Genomic DNA, 15250 nt, shown 5'->3' on the forward strand with positions numbered 1-15250 from the left:
GACCAGATGGGTTCACAGCCGAATTCTACCAGAGGTACAAGGAGGAGCTGGTACCATTCCTTCTGAAACTATTCCAATCAATAGAAAAAGAGGGAATCCTCCCTAACTCATTTTATGAGGCCAGCATCATCCTGATACCAAAGCCTGGCAGAGACACAACAAAAAAAGAGAATTTTAGACCAATATCCTTGATGAACATTGATGCAAAAATCCTCAATAAGATACTGGCAAACCGAATCCAGCAGCACATCAAAAAGCTTATCCACCATGATCAAGTGGGCTTCATCCCTGGGATGCAAGGCTGGTTCAATATACGCAAATCAATAAATGTAATCCAGCATATAAACAGAACCAAAGACAAAAACCACATGATTATCTCAATAGATGCAGAAAAGGCCTTTGACAAAATTCAACAACCCTTCATGCTAAAAACTCTCAATAAATTAGGAATTGATGGGACGTATCTCAAAATAATAAGAGCTATTTATGACAAACCCACAGCCAATATCATACTGAATGGGCAAAAACTGGAAGCATTCCCTTTGAAAACTGGCACAAGACAGGGATGCCCTCTCTCGCCACTTCTATTCAACATAGTGTTGGAAGTTCTGGCCAGGGCAATTAGGCAGGAGAAGGAAATCAAGGGTATTCAATTAGGAAAAGAGGAAGTCAAATTGTCCTTGTTTGCAGATGACATGATAGTATATCTAGACAACCCCATTGTCTCAGCCCAAAATCTCCTTAAGCTGATAAGCAACTTCAGCAAAGTCTCAGGATACAAAATCAATGTGCAAAAATCACAAGCATTCTTATACATCAATAACAGACAAACAGAGAGCCAAATCATGAGTGAACTCCCATTCACAATTGCTCCAAAGAGAATAAAATACCTAGGAATCCAACTTACAAGGGATGTGAAAGACCTCTTCAAGGAGAACTACAAACCACTGCTCAAGGAAATAAAAGAGGACACAAACAAATGGAAGAGCATTCCATGCTCATGGGTAGGAAGAATCAATGTCATGAAAATGGCCATCCTTCCCAAGGTAATTTACAGATTCAATGCCATCCCCATCAAGCTACCAATGACTTTCTTCACAGAATTGGAAAAAACTACTTTAAAGTTCATATGGAACCAAAAAAGAGCCCGCATCGCCAAGTCAATCCTAAGCCAAAAGAACAAAGCTGGAGGCATCACACTACCTGACTTCAAACTATACTACAAGGCTACAGTAACCAAAACAGCATGGTACTGGTACCAAAACAGAGATATAGATCAATGGAACAGAACAGAGCCGTCAGAAATAATGCCACATATCTACAAGTATCTGATCTTTGACAAACCTGACAAAAACAAGAAATGGGGAAAGGATTCCTTATTTAATAAATGGTGCTGGGAAAACTGGCTAGCCATATGTAGAAAGCTGAAACTGGATCCCTTCCTTACACCTTATACAAAAATCAATTCAAGATGGATTAAAGACTTAAATGTTAGACCTAAAACCATAAAAACCCTAGAAGAAAACCTAGGCATTACCATTCAGGACATAGGCATGGGCAAGGACTTCATGTCTAAAACACCAAAAGCAATGGCAACAAAAGCCAAAATTGACAAATGGGATCTAATTAAACTAAAGAGCTTCTGCACAGCAAAGGAAACTACCATCAGAGTGAACAGGCAACCTACAAAATGGGAGAAAATTTTCGCAACCTACTCATCTGACAAAGGGCTAATATCCAGAATCTACAATGAACTCCAACAAATTTACAAGAAAAAAACAAACAACCCCATCAAAAAGTGGGTGAAGGATATGAACAGACACTTCTCAAAAGAAGACATTTATGCAGCCAAAAAACACATGAAAAAATGCTCACCATCACTGGCCATCAGAGAAATGCAAATCAAAACCACAATGAGATACCATCTCACACCAGTTAGAATGGCGATCATTAAAAAGTCAGGAAACAACAGGTGCTGGAGAGGATGTGGAGAAATAGGAACACTTTTACACTGTTGGTGGGACTGTAAACTAGTTCAACCCTTGTGGAAGTCAGTGTGGCGATTCCTCAGGGATCTAGAACTAGAAATTCCATTCGACCCAGCCATCCCATTACTGGGTATATACCCAAAGGACTATAAATCATGCTGCTATAAAGACACATGCACACGTATGTTTATTGCGGCATTATTCACAATAGCAAAGACTTGGAACCAACCCAAATGTCCAGCAATGATAGACTGGATTAAGAAAATGTGGCACATATACACCATGGAATACTATGCAGCCATAAAAAATGATGAGTTCACGTCCTTTGTAGGGACATGGATGAAACTGGAAATCATCATTCTCAGTAAACTATCGCAAGAACAAAAAACCAAACACCGCATATTCTCACTCATAGGTGGGAATTGAACAATGAGAACACATGGACACAGGAAGGGGAACATCACACTTTGGGGACTGTTGTGGGGTGGGGGGAGGGGGGAGGGATAGCATTGGGAGATATACCTAATGCTAGATGACAAGTTGGTGGGTGCAGCGCGCCAGCATGGCACATGTATACATATGTAACTTACCTGCACATTGCGCACATGTACCATAAAACCTAAAGTATAATAATGATAATAATAATAATAATAATAAAAGAAAAAAAAAATAATAATAGCAAGGTATGGGAGTTGAGGGTGTTTGCAAGTAGGTGATTAAAAAGGGACCATATAATGTAAGCTGGTAAGGAAGGTTGAAGAGTAGTGGGAGAGTAGCAGGATCCATTAATTATTTGATGCAGCTGACAATTTATTGGCTTTAGTTCACTAGAGGAAGTGAGATGCAAAGACAGGAGTTGGTAATCAGAAAATGAGATGATTAAAGTTGAGACCATTGTTGGATTGATAATGCAGAAGTTACAAATATGATCATGGATGGAGTGAGTGGCTCTGGTCTTCTGGAGAGGAAGTTCGTTGCAAGTAAGGAGGAAAAGTGATGAGTCATTTATAAGCACTCCAAGTGTGATGACAGTAGAGCTGGAGTGAGTGACTCTGGTCTTCTGGAGAGGAAGTTCGTTGCAAGTAAGGAGGAAAAGTGATGAGTCATTTATAAGCACTCCAAGTGTGATGACAGTAGAGCTGGAGTGAGTGAGAATGATACAGGAACTAAAATCTTCAAGGAGTGACCCAGGTGATAGATGACTGCTGCAAAGAGGAATAATGTGTACAATAGCTTTAAGGGAAGAGACTCAACGTTGGAGTTAAGAGGGAGGGAGAGAGTATTGCCTCGAAGCAAGCAGAGACAGGGTCACAACAGGCTATAGTCAGGATTATATGAGATGTTTGTATAGGCAAAACCCCAAGAAACTTCCTGAAAGGTTATGGTAATAGTAAAACAAGTTTTTCCATCACATCTGTAGCTTGTGTTGAATGAGATATATTGATTACAGTCGCCACCTCAGACTATGGCAAAGCTAGGGAGGTTAGTGGCCTGAAAACATAAAAGGAGTATAATCAGTAAAATCAGGAAAAACTAGGCAGGCTGGCCAGAATTACTGGGAAGAGATAGAAATTAGAAAACAAGCAGAATTGTGGAGTGATTTGCATTCTTTAATCAAAGGAATGAGGCTCTCTAAGAGTAAGGTGAGATTCAGCACTGCAGAAACAGAAGTCTTGGTCATGGCTGGATTGTACATTCTGTTGTCACTAAGTCCCTGACCCTATGGCAACGACATCATAATGACCCCAAATGCAAGTAAAGTAAACAAAATCAGGGCAGGGCTACAGGTGATCTGGTGAACTGGACTTCGTGGATAGTGTGGAAGGGACTTTGGGAGAGACCTGTGCCCATGATAAAAGGGAAGATGAAGGTGTTCCTTTGAGTTTGCATGTGTGGGGCCTTTTTGGCATGGTTGACGTGTCTGTGCTCCTTCCTGTGACTTGACGTCAAAATTAGGTAAAAAATCATATATGTACTCATCCTTGTTGACTTTTCTAGTTTTCTGTGGCATTGATTCTTGAATGGAAGCCCTAGCAATGAGGAACTCGGCATGGAAAAGGAGGACAGATGTGCACTGTCTCAACGCCTTGTGTAAGGAGTAGGGTAATCCAGGCCACCTGCTGCTTGGAATTTTCTTCCTGCTCTTTTATTGCCCTGAAGGGAGTTTTGGGTCTGCCTAGAGAGTCTGGTAGGGTTGAGAGTCAAACTGTGCAGCTGGTAAGAAGAATGGGCTGTAGGCTTGTTAAAACACAGTGTGCTGTCTCTCCCTTCCTTCTCCCCCATCTCTGCAGTTTCTGGGTCAGTAGGTCTGGGATAGCGCCTGAGGATTTGCATTTCCTATAAGTTCCCAGGTGATGCTGATGTCCTTAGGAACCACTAGGTTGGATTTATATGTATTTCTGCAGAAGAATGTTTTTGATACCGTGGAGGATACACCCCAAGTGTTATGGGTTCAATTCTGGCCTACAAAAAGATATGTTGAAGTCCTAACTGCCAGTACCTCAGACCATGTCCTCCTTGGAAATAGGATCTTTGCAGATGTAATTAGTTAGGATGACATCATAGTGGCATCGGGTGGGCCTTTAATCCAATGTGACTGGTGTCCATATAAGAGACGGAGAAATGTAGAGACACAGACACATGGGAGAAGGCCATGTGATGGCACAGGCGGAAAGTGAAGTCCTGCAGCTGCAAGCCAAGAGCGCCAAGGGTTGACAGCAAACCACCAGAGCTAGGGACAGGCAAGGAGGGGCTCTCCCTACAGTTTCAGAGGGAGCATGGCCTCGATTTTGGACTTCTAGCCTCCAGAACTGCCAGATAATAAATTTCTGTTATTTAAGCCACCTGGTTTATTGTACTTTATTATAGAATCCTTAGAAAAGTAACACACTAAAGTTACCCTCAATGAGTCATGCCCTTGTGTAACCTCTCCGTTTGTGGGAATAACCAGAGACTTGCCTCTGATAGAATATGGCAGAGGTGATGGGACGCCACTCCTATGGTTGTTATGTTATATAAGACTCTGGAGACTCTTAGCAGACTTGGAAGATAAGCAGACTCTTAGCAGACTTGGAAGATAAATTCTCTTCTGTTGGACATAAACAGGCAAACTGCCATGTGGTGGCAGAGAAGTTTAAGTGGACTGCAGGACCTCAGGGCAAACTTCAGCTAATATAAGAAGCTGGGACCCTTAGTACTACAGCCATCGGGAAATGCATTGTGCCACCATCTGAATGGGCTAAGGAGGGATCTTCTCTAGTTGAGACCAGATGGACATGGCTTGGCTGGCACCCTGATTTCAGGCTGGTGAGACCCTGAGCAGAGTTCCCAGCTTGGCCCCTCCTGAACTTCAGAACCACGCAAAATTGTGAGATAATATATTTGTGTTGTTCAACCTGCTAAGTTTGCAGTAATATGTTACTAGAATGTAAAGATAGATACGTTTATTAATGAAAAAAGAAAAACTAAACTTCCAAACAATGTGTATAGAGTGGTCCTTTTTTGTTTAAAAATAATGAAATAAGAAAATATGTTCAAATTCCATGGTTTGTGTAAGTATATATATCAAATAGTATATAGAAATACACACGACCAGTATACTGTGGGGGGGGTGTGTGTGTGTGTGTAACTTTGGAGTGATGTTATTTGGAGTGATGTAACACTTGGGTTTTTGGAGTAGGGAGATTATTGGCTTTTTTTAGTATAACTTTTTCTTTTGAAGTGGTAAGGAGCATGTTTAGCTTTAATGGGAAAATCAGATGAAGTATATTAAAGAGAAAATTAATGTATGTTGTTGGTCATTTTTGGTTATAAAAATAATGTATGTTTATTGTAGAAAAACACAGAAACAAGAAAATAAAAATTTATTATGGCCCTTTTGGCCAGAACCACCGTCTTCCAGTAATTCGACAAAATGACAAACACAAAGGGAAAGAGGGGAGGCTCCTGGTAGATGTCTTCTAGGCCTTTTAGGAAGCATGGAGTTATTCCTTTGGTCACGTATATGTGAATCTATAAGAAAGATGATATTGTAGACATTAAAGGAATGGGCACTGTTCAAGAAGGAATGCCCCACAAGTGTTATCATGGCAGAACTGGAAGAGTCTACAGTGTTACCCAGCAGGCCGTTGGCATTGTTGTAAACACACAAGTTAAGGGCAAGTTCTTGCCAAGAGAATTCATGTGGGTATTGAGCACATTAAGTGCTCTGAGAGCTGAGCTAGCTTCCTGAAACTTGTGGAGGAAAATGATCAGAAAAAGAAGGAAGCCAAAGAGAAAGGTACCTGGGTTCAACGGAAGCGCCAGTCTGCTCTGCCCAGAGAAGCGCACTGTGTGAGAACAAATGGGAAGGAGCTTGAGCTGCTGGAACCTCTTCCCTATGGATTGATTCATGGCATAATTGGTGTTAAAAAAAAATAAAATAGAAGACCTCTGGACTGTAAAAAAAAGAAAATTATGAGCACCCCTTCAGAAGATAAACACTATGTAATCCTTGCTTTTAACAGTTCACCTTTTAAACATTATATTTAATAATATATTTAATATTTTATATACACAAACATATAACACAACACATGTAAACTACAGAACAGTGGAGTAAGTTGCGTGTTGTTTATGGACTTTAGCAAAAGTGTTGGCCCAGTTTGTGTTTGGTCTCAGAGCCTCTTTGGGATTGATGGAAGTCATATTCACAGTGCTGAACAGTCGCAGCCGCTGCTTCTGAATTTTGTCCCACCTTGTGTTTATTTCCCTCCCTTTCTGAATTCTCTGTTTCTATCTGCGACCCTAACCCCTAAGAACTCTCAGGAACAGTGCTCCCTGACTGGGTTAAGCTAAAATTTCCACCCTGTGGCAGAGGAGCAGTGGTTCTCTTCTGGATTTTACTTGTCACCACCTTTTATTTCCTGGGAAAATTTGATTATGAGGTTGGATAGTTTGTTAAAAAAAAGTCTGTTAATGTTTAATCCACACTTTCAAGCCTAAGGAGCTCTGGAAATAATTTTTTAAATAGAAAAAAATTTAATATGAAACAATTAAAGGGCCAGGCATGGTGGCACACACCTGCAATCCCAGCACTTTGGGAGGCCGAGGTGGGAGGATGGCTTAAGTCCAGGAGTTCGAGACCAGCTTGGGCAACATAGGGAGACCCTGTCTCTACAAAAAGTACAAAAATAGCTGGGTGTGGTCGTGCATGCCTGGGGTCCCAGGTATTTGGAAGGCTGAGGTGAGAGGATCGCTTGGGCCTGGGAGGTTGAGGCTGCAGTGAGCTGTGATCACACCACTACACTCCAGCCTGGGCGACAGAGTGAGACCCTGTCTCAAAACAACAACAACAACAACAACAACCATTAAAGTGTATATAATTTAATCTAGCAATTCTACTTCTAGGAATGTATTTTATGTTTAACTGTTCACAGTTACATGAAAAGATATGCATAAAGATGGTCCCTGCGGCATCGTTTGTGATAGTAAACACTTATAAGCTAATAAATCAACAGAGAAACTTGTAAATGAGTTATAACCTGTGATATTGTGAAATATATGTATTTAATCTTTGTCCTCATTTCCTGACATACAGCTCATAATTGTCAATTAACAATCCAGGCAGATCTAGATGAAGTAATGTAGAAAATCAGAATATTTTAAGGGGAAAAGGTAAATGTGTAGATCAAGCTTGTCCAACCCATGGCCCATGGCCGCATACGGCCCAGATAGCTTTGAATGTGTCCCAACACAAATTCGTAAACTTTCTTAAAACATTATGAGATTTTTTTTGGCGATTTTTTTTAAAGCTCTTTAGCTATTGTTAATGTTAGCGTATTTTATGTGTGGCCCAAGACAATTCTTCTTCCAATGTGGCCCAGGGAAGCCAAAAGACTAGACCTGCCTGATGTAGATCATTATGTGTGGTTTGATCCTGTTAAGGAAATAAACCATATGTGTACCTCCAAGCTCCCTTCCTCACTCTTTTTATAGTGAAATTGCTCTGAATGTTTCCTCTGCACACATTGAGAACCACATCAGTGTTATTGCTTCAGAAGCCTAACATAGTTTAGAAAACTTAAGAGAAGGATAATCTATTATATCTACCCATATTTCTACTCTTTCTGTTTTTTTTTGTTTGTTTTTTTTGTTTTTTGTTTTTTGAGACAATCTCACTCTGTTGCCCAGGCTGGAGTACAGTGGCGTGATCCTGGCTCACTGCAACCTTTGCCTTCCAAGTTCAAGTGATTCTCCTGCCTCAGCCTCCCGAGTAGCTGGGATTACAGGCGTCTGCCACCATGCCAGGCTAATTTTTTTGAGATAGAGTCTTGCTCTGTTGCCCAGGCTGGAGTGCAGTGGCGTGATCTCAGCTCACTGTAGCCTCTGCCTCCTGGGTTCAAGTGATTCTCCTATCTCAGCCTCCCGAGTAGCTGGGATTACAGGCACACACCACCACACCTGGCTAATTTTTGTATTTTTAGTAGAGACGGGGTTTCACCATTTTGGCCAGGCTGGTCTCGAACTCCTGACCTCAGGTGATCCACCCAGCTCGACCTCCCAAAGTGGTGGGATTACAGGCATGAGCCACCGGACCTGGCCTCTTTCTGTTTTTATTTCTTATTTTCTCATGCTTCAAGTTTCCTTGTTTTATCATTTTTTCTGCTTGAAGAACTTTTTTAGCCATTAATTTAGGGATGCTCTGCTGTTGACAAATTCTGTTGGTTTTCTTTCATCTGAAAGAAGTGATTGATTTCCCCTTCATGTTCCTTTTCATACTTAAAAAAATTAACTTTTAAGTTCGGGGTACATGTGCAGGTTTGTTATAAAGGTAAACTAGTGTGATGGGGATTTGTTGTACAGATTATTTCATCACTCAAGTATTAAGCCTAGTACCCATTAGCTATTTTTCCTGATCCTCTCCCTGCTCCCAACCTCCAGTAGGCCCCAGTGTGTGTTGTTCTCCTCTATATGTCCATGTGTTCTCATCATTTAGCTCCCACTTATAAGTGAGAACATGCAGCATTTGGTCTTCTGTTCCTGCATTAGTTTGCTAAGGATAATGGTCTCCAGCTCCATCCATGTTCCTGCAAAGGATGTGATCTCATTCTTTTTTATGGCTGCATAGTGTTCCATGGTGTATATGTACCACATTTTCTTTATCCAGTCTATCACTGATGAACATTTAGGTTGAGTCTATGTCTTTACTATTGTGAGTAGTGCTGCAGTGAACATATGTGTGCATGTGTCTTTATAATGGAATGACTTATATTCCTTTGGATGTATACCTAGTAATGGGATTGCTGGGTCAAATGGTATTTCCGTTTATAGGTCTTTGAGGAGTCACCATATTGTCTTCCACAATGTTTGAAATAATTTACACTCCCAACAACAGTGTAAAAGTGTTCCTTTTTTCTATCTACACCTTCACCAGCATCTGTTACATTTTGACTTTTTAAAAATAGACATTCTGAGTGGCGTGAGATGGTATCTCATTTGGTTTTGATTTGCATTTCTCTAATCAGTGATGTTGAGTTTTTAAAAAGTGTGATTGTTGGCCCCATGTATGTCTTCTTTTGAAAAGTGTCTGTTCATGTCCATTGTCCACTTTTTCTTTTTCTTTTTCTTGAGACAGAGCCTCACTCTATTGCCCTGGCAGTACAGTGGCATGAGCTTGGCTCACCACAACCTCTGCTTCCCAGGTTCAAGTGATTCTCCTGCCTTAGCCTCCTGAGTAGCTGGGATTACAGGTGCATGCTACCATGCCTGGCTAATTTTTGTATTTTTAGGAGAGACGGCCAGGCTAGTCTTGAACTCCGGACCTCAAGTGATCGGTGCCTCAGCCTCCCAAAGTGCTGGGATTACAGACATGAGCCACTGTGCCCCATCTGTTTGCCCACTTTTTAATGGGTTGTTTTTTTTTCTCTTGTAAATTTGTTTAAGTTCCTGATAGATGCTGGATATTAGACCTTTGTCAGGTGCATAGTTTGCAAAAATTTTTTCCCATTCTACAGGCTGTCTGTTCACTCTATTGATAGTTTCCTTTGCTGTACAGAAGCTCTTTAGTTTAATTAGATGCCATTTGTCAATTTTTGCTTTTTCTGCAATTGCTTTTGGTGTCTTTATCATGAAATCTTTGCTCGTTTCTATGTCCAGAATGGTATTACCTAGGTTGTCTTCCAGGGTTATTATAGCTTCGGGTTTTACATTTAAGTCTTTAATCCATCTTGAGTTAATTTTTGTATATAGTATAAGGAAGGGTTTCAGATTCAGTCTTCTGCATATGGCTAGCCAGTTATCCCAGCACCATTTATTGAATAGAGAATCTTTCCTCATTGCTTGTTTTCATCAGGTTTGTTGAAGATTAGATAGTTGTAGGTGCATGGCCTTATTTCTGGCTTCTCTATTCTGTTCTATTGGTCTGTCTGTTTTTGTACCAGTACCATGCTGTTTTGGTTACTGTAGCCCTGTAGTATAGTTTGAAGTTAGGTAGCATGATGCCTCCAGCTTTGTTCTTTTTGCTTAGGATTGCCTTGGCTTTTCAGGCTCTTTTTTGGTTCCATATGAATTTTAAAATAGTTTTTTCTAGTTCTGTGAAGAATGTCAATGGTAGTTTAATACGAATAGCATTGAATCTGTAAATTGCTTTGGGCAATATGGCCATTCTAATGATATTGAGTCTTCCTATTCATGAGCATGGAATATTTTTCCATTTGTTTGTGTCATCTCTGATTTCTTTGAACAGTGTTTTATAGCTCTTCTTGTAGAGAAAGATCTTTCACCTCCCTGGTTAGCTGTATTCCTAGGTATTTTATTTTATTTTTTGGCAATTGTGAATGGGACTGCATTCCTGATTTGGCCCTCAGCTTGACTGTTGTTGGTGTAAAGGAATGTTAGCGATTTTTGCATATTGATTTTGTATCCTGAGACTTTGCTGAAGTTGTTTATCAGCTTAAGGAGCTTTTAGGCTGAGACTATGGGGTTTTCTAGATATAGGTTCATATCGTCAGCAAACAGGGAGAGTTTGACTTCCTCTCTTCCTATTTGGATGCCTTTTATTTCTTTCTCTTGCCTGATTGCTCTGGCCAGGACTTTCAATATTATGTTGAATAGGAGTAGTGAGAGAGGGCATCCTTGTCTTGTGCTGGTTTTCAAGGGGAATGCTTCCAGCTTTTCCCCATTCAGGCTGTGGGCTTGTCATAGATGGCTCTTATTATTTTGAAGTATGTTCCTTCCATACCTAGGTTATTGAGAATTTTTAACATGAAGGGATGTAGCATTTTATCAAAAGCCTTTTCTGCATCTATAGATGATCATGTGGTTTTTGTCTTTAGTTCTGTTGATGTGATGAGTTACATTTATTGATTTGCATATGTTGGACCAACCAACCTTGCATCCCAGAGATAAAGCCTATTTTGCTGAGGATTTTTGCATTGATGTTCATCAAGGATGTTGGCCTGACGTTTTCTTTTTTTGTTGTGTCTCTGCCAGGTTTTGGTATCAAGATGATGCTGGCCTCATAGAATGAGTTAGGGAGGAGTCCCTCCTTCCTCTTTGTTCTTGAATGATATATTTTCACTGATATAAAATTTTGGGTTGAGAGTTCTTCTCTCTGAAAAATGTGTGCCAATTCCTTCTGGCCCCCATAATTTCTAGTGACATAGCCATTGTTACTCAAATCATTAATTCACTATAGATTATGTTTTGTTTCTCTCTAGCTGCTTTCAAGATTTTTTCATCATGATTGATTTAACGAAGTTTGATTACGATGTGTCTTGCTGTGTGTTTCTTTGGGTTTATCATGTTTAAAGTTTGCTCTGCTTCTTGAATCTGGAAGTTTGTGGCTTTCACCAAATTTGGGCAATTTTCAGCGATTATTTTTTTCAAGTACTTTCTCAGCCTTATTTTCTCTTCTAAAACAACAGTGATACCAATGTTATCTCTTTTGTTATTGTCTCACAGGTCCCTGATAATCTGTTCATTTCTTTTTGGTCTATTTTCTCTCTCATTCAGATTGGGTAATTTCTATTATTCTATTTTCAAATTTATTGATTCCTTGCTCCACCATATTCATGCTGCTATTGAGCCATCTAGTGAGTTTTAAATTTATTTTCCAGTTCTAAAATTTCCATTTGATTCTTTTTTATTCACCACCTGCATGACCTTGTGTAAGTTTTTTAACCCCTCTAGACTTTAGTTTCCTGAATTATAGTTAGCACTTACCCAAGTTTGCTGTGAAAGCCAAGGGTATAAAGCTTAGCTCAGCATCTAGCAAAGCCTAAACATTTCAAAAATGTTAGTTCTCATTTAAAAATCATTTTTCTACATACTAATATCAAATATTTCTGGTTTTCTGGTGTATGATTTTTATCGTATGGGGGTCAGTCCCACCTTACAGACACATTGATATTTTACAATGAAAGTCAGTGGGAAGCTAGATTCTCATTTTACCAGAGCAAAATTCTGCACTTCAGTGGAATATGTTTACTCATTCTTAATGTACCCATACATTAGGAACTTTAGCTTAAAATTTTAATTTAACTTTTGATATTTTATGATTTGTTTTAAATATATTTTATGTGTTATACATATTATACAAATATATGCACATTTATACAGATATATGTATTATATATACATATATAGATACATGTATATATATATATACAGATGTATGTATTATATATACATATATAGTTGATTCTCATTATTCACAGTAGTTATGTTCTGTAAAGTCTCTGTGAACATTGATTAGCAAATATGGAACCATTGTTCCTAGGAGAAATACAGGGTTAGGTTCCTACAAGCTTCTAGTCACAACATTTTAATAATCTGATCAACATATAACCTTGTTTTATGTATGTTTCTGTTTAAAGAAACCTAATTCAATATATATTGTTGATTCATTTACTTTAAACTCATTGCCAAGAGGAGTATAACTCATCCCTGAACAAAGCTTATGTAACACATGTGTTTTCTCCCTCCACAAGGCATATCACAGCTTAGGAACAGCAGAGAGCACTTCAGAACTACATTTGAAGTCATTTTAAACAGCAAAATCATCAACAAAAAGCACAAACCTATGAAAAACATAGCACTAAATATATTGTGAAAAGACCACTTATTTATAATATGAGAATTGAAACAAGAAGACAGAATAATACTTTGTTTGACCTTAGCTGGGAATGTGCATGTTGCATGACTCAAATTTCTCACTATGCTCTGCATGTCTGTGAGTGACTGACCACAAAAGCACGGTGAATTGATCTGGGGGTTACAAATAAAACTTAGCAAGTAGGTATATTTGTAAGAATGGAATCTATGAATAATGAAGATCAGCTGTACAGACACACACACAACACACACACATACCCCTACATATATACATTTTCTTAATTATTGAAATTCTAGGTAGATGAAACAGATTTGGGTCTTTACTTGGGCATATAATATGGTGCTGTGATGGGGAAAAATTTTAGATTTGCAAGGCACATTAATTTTACAAACTACACTTTATCATGATGTGTTATGTATTTTATATATTGTTTGATTAGATTTGCTAAAGTATTAAGTATTTTTGTGTCTATGTTCATGAGGGGTGCTGATGTATAATTTTCTTATTATATCTTTGGTTCTAGAGTCAAAGTAATACTGATTTTATACAATGACTTGGGGCGTATTCTCTTTTATTTTCTGAAAAAATGTGTAGGAATACTTTTTTTTATGTTTTACGTTTTATCAATGAAGCCATTTTGGCCAGCAGTTTTCTTTGTGTGAAGGTATTTGAATTTCTTTATTAGATATAGGGATACTTGGATTTTCTATTTCTTTTCTTTTCTTTTTTTTTTTTTTGGTGGAGACAGGGTCTCAGTATGTTGCCCAGGCTGATTTTAAATACCTGGCCTCAGGTGATCTTCCTGTCTTGGTCTCTCAAAGTGCTAGGATTACAGGTGTGACCCACTGCACCCAGCTGATTTTCTGTTTCTTCTTGTGTCATTTTGGCAAGTTGTGTCTTTTAAAGACTTTGTAAACTTCATTTTTGTTGTTGAACTTATTGACATAACATTGTTCATAGTATGCTTTCATTATTCCTTTAATATCTTTGTAATTTGTTGTGATGTCCTTTCTTTTATTCCTGATATTTGTAATTTGTGTTTCTTTTTTTTTGATTAGCCTTGGTATGAGTTTATCAGTTTTATTAACCTTTTCAAAGAGCTAACTTCTGCTTTGCTGATATTCAGTTTCATTGATCTATTCTACTATGAACAAATATCTTCTTACTTTGGTTTTGATTAACTCTTTTTCTAGCTTCTCAAGTGGGTAACAGATCAGTGATTTTATGTCTTTTCTTTTCTAATCCAGGCATTTTAAAGCTACACAATTCCCCTAAAGAGATGCTTTAACTGCAGCCCTCAGATTTTGACATGTATTATCATTCAGTTCAAAATATTTTCCAATTTTCTTTGTGACTTATTCTTTGAACTATAAGTGATTTAGAAGTGTACAGTTTAATTTCCAAACAATTGGGGGAATTTTCGAGATATTTTATTATTATTGATTACTAATTTAATGCTGTAGTGGCCAAAGAATATATTCTGTATAATTCAAATGTTTTAAATTTATTGAGACTTGTTTTGTGGCCCAGCATATGGTCTATTTTGGTGAAGGTTTCATGTGCACTTGAAAGGAATGTGTATGCTGCTTTTGATGTGTGTAGTGTCAAATACCAATGGCATCAAGTTGGTTGATAGTGCTATTCAAATCTTCCATATCCTTACTGCTTTTTTTCCCCTAATTTTACCAGCTGTTGTGAGAGGGGTGTCAACATCTCTAACTATGGGATTTTGGTGGTGTTTATATTTCCTTTGTTCTCTCAATTTTTGCTTTATGTATTTGGGACCTGTGATATTGCATTATATATATATTTTAATTTTAATTTTAATTAATTTATTTTTTTGAGACAGAGTCTCGCTCTGTCACCCAGGCTGGAGTGCAGTGGCACAATCTTAGCTCACTGCAGCCTCCGTCTCCCGGATTCAAGTGGTTCTCCTGTCTCAGAGTCCCAAGTAGCTGGGATGACAGGCATCCACCACCACTCCTGTCTAATTTTTGTATTTTTAGTAGAGATGGGGTTTCACCATGTTGGCTAGACTGGCCTCGAACTCCTGATCTCAAGTGATCCACCCACGTCAGCCTCCCAAAGTGCTGGGATTACAGACATAAACCACCACACCCTGGCCTATATATTTGGTTTTTGTCTCCATTTCCTGACTTAACAGCTT

This window comes from Pongo abelii, chromosome 8, assembly GCF_028885655.2.
Source record: "Pongo abelii isolate AG06213 chromosome 8, NHGRI_mPonAbe1-v2.0_pri, whole genome shotgun sequence".
Lineage (NCBI taxonomy): Eukaryota > Metazoa > Chordata > Mammalia > Primates > Hominidae > Pongo > Pongo abelii.